The sequence below is a fragment of the Scyliorhinus canicula genome, chromosome 30 (assembly GCF_902713615.1).
Source record: "Scyliorhinus canicula chromosome 30, sScyCan1.1, whole genome shotgun sequence".
Classification (NCBI taxonomy): domain Eukaryota; kingdom Metazoa; phylum Chordata; class Chondrichthyes; order Carcharhiniformes; family Scyliorhinidae; genus Scyliorhinus; species Scyliorhinus canicula.
Window position 1 is genome coordinate 12,071,478 of NC_052175.1, and position 2,571 is coordinate 12,074,048.

The window sequence follows — 2,571 nt, forward strand, 5'->3', positions numbered from 1 at the left end:
CTCCCAGCTTCTCCATCCTCTATCTCTCCTCCCAGCTCCTCCATCCTCTATCTCTCCTCCCAGCTCCTCCATCCTCTATCTCTCCTCCCAGCTCCTCCATCCTCTATCTCACCTCCCAGCTCCTCCATCCTCTATCTCTCCTCCCAGCTCCTCCATCCTCTATCTCTCCTCCCAGCTCCTCCATCCTCTATCTCTCCTCCCAGCTCCTCCATCCTCTATCTCTCCTCCCAGCTCCTCCATCCTCTATCTCTCCTCCCAGCTCCTCCATCTCTCCTCCCAGCTCCTCCATCTCTCCTCCCAGCTCCTCCATCCTCTATCTCTCCTCCCAGCTCCTCCATCCTCTATCTCTCCTCCCAGCTCCTCCATCCTCTATCTCTCCTCCCAGCTCCTCCGTCCTCTATCTCTCCTCCCAGCTCCTCCGTCCTCTATCTCTCCTCCCAGCTCCTCCGTCCTCTATCTCTCCTCCCAGCTCCTCCGTCCTCTATCTCTCCTCCCAGCTCCTCCATCTCTCCTCCCAGCTCCTCTATCTCTCCTCCCAGCTCCTCCATCCTCTATCTCTCCTCCCAGCTCCTCCATCCTCTATCTCTCCTCCCAGCTCCTCCATCTCTCCTCCCAGCTCCTCCATCCTCCATCTCTCCTCCCAGCTCCTCCATCCTCTATCTCTCCTCCCAGCTCCTCCATCCTCTATCTCTCCTCCCAGCTCCTCCATCCTCTATCTCTCCTCCCAGCTCCTCCATCCTCTATCTCACCTCCCAGCTCCTCCATCCTCTATCTCTCCTCCCAGCTCCTCCATCCTCTATCTCTCCTCCCAGCTCCTCCATCCTCTATCTCTCCTCCCAGCTCCTCCATCCTCTATCTCTCCTCCCAGCTCCTCCATCCTCTATCTCTCCTCCCAGCTCCTCCATCCTCTATCTCTCCTCCCGGCTCCTCCTCCCACTTGAGCTTCAGCTCCTCGGTCTGCGTCTCCTCCGACCCCATAAAGCTCCTTATAAATGTCCGAGGCTCCCTTCTCCTACCCACCCTCTGGAAACTACCCTGTCCTGAATCCCCCTCAGCGGTAGGAGCAGGAAGGTTGACACCTGTTTACGAAGGAAGTCTCGCACCTGCAGATACCTGAATTTGTTTCCCCTCGCCGGGTGATGACCTGTTGTCCGGGCAGCTGAGCCCTCCCTGGGAGGAGCAGCGATTGCATGATGGGATATCAGGAACCGTGGACAATAGGCCAACGCCTCTCAAGTAGCAGCGATAATCACTTGATGGGTTATTCAGGGCCTGCTTCAGACAAGTCTCGGCAGCCTGTCTTGAGTTCTATATATTCGGATTCTCCAGGCTTCTTGTTGGAGCGGATTGTGGTTTTAATTTAAAGTGCCCCATTCTTTAATTTAGGACATCCAATTGAATCGGCCTTCAAACTAGGCCCTGATTATATTACCAGATTACCTTGCAGCAAGTCATGAGGAAGGCAAATGGAATGTCGGCCTTTTATTGCCAGGGGGTGGAGTAGAAAACCAGGGAGGCATTGCCACAAAAGTAGAGGGACTTGATGAGACCGCACCTCGTGTAGTTTGGGTTGCCTCGCGCAAGGAGTACACTTGCGTCGGAAGCAGTTCACTGGGCTGATAGAAAGAAAAGTACAGCACAGGAACAGGCCCTTCGGCCCTCCAAGCCTGTGCCGACCATGCTGCCCGTCTAAACTAAAATCTTCTGCACTTCCGGGGTCCGTATCCCTCTATTCCCATCCTATTCATGTATTTATCAAGATGCCCCTTAAACGTCACTATCGTCCCTGCTTCCACCACCTCCTCCGGCAGCGAGTTCCAGGAACCCACTACCCTCTGTGTAAAAAAACCAATTGCCTCGTACATCTCTAAACCTTGCCCCTTGCACCTTAAACCTATGCCCTCTAGTAATTGACCCCTCTACCCTGGGGAAAAGCCTCTGACTATCCACTCTGTCTATGCCCCTCGTAATTTTGTAGACCTCTATCAGGTCGCCCCTCAACCTCCGTCGTTCCAGTAGGAGTTGAGAAGAATGAGGCGAGCGATGGAGGCTTCTGGGTAATTGACCGAGTTAAACAGATTTTCGGTTTAGCTCAGTCGGCATGATAGCTGGTTTGTGATGCAGAGCAAGGCCAAGGGTGTGGGTTCAATTCCCGTACCGGCTGAGGTTATTCATGAAGGCCCTGCCTTGTCAACCCCCCCCCCCCCCCCCCCTTCTGAGATATGGTGACCCTCAGGTTCAGTTACCCCCAGTCAGCTCTCACCCCCAAGGGAGAAAGCAGTGTATGGTCATCCGGGACAATAGCTCCAGATGTCAGAAAAGCGTTTGATAAGGTTCCCCACGAGAGGCTACTGCAGAAAATACGGAGGCATGGGATTGAGGGTGATTTAGCGGTTTGGATCAGAAATTAGCTAGCTGTTCGAAGACAGAGGGTGGTGGTTGATGGGAAATGTTCAGCCCGGAGTTCAGTTACTAGTGGTGTACCACAAGGATCTATTTTGGGACCACTGCTGTTTGTCATTTTTATAACTGATCTGGAAAAGGATGGGTGAGTAAATTTGCGGAGGACAT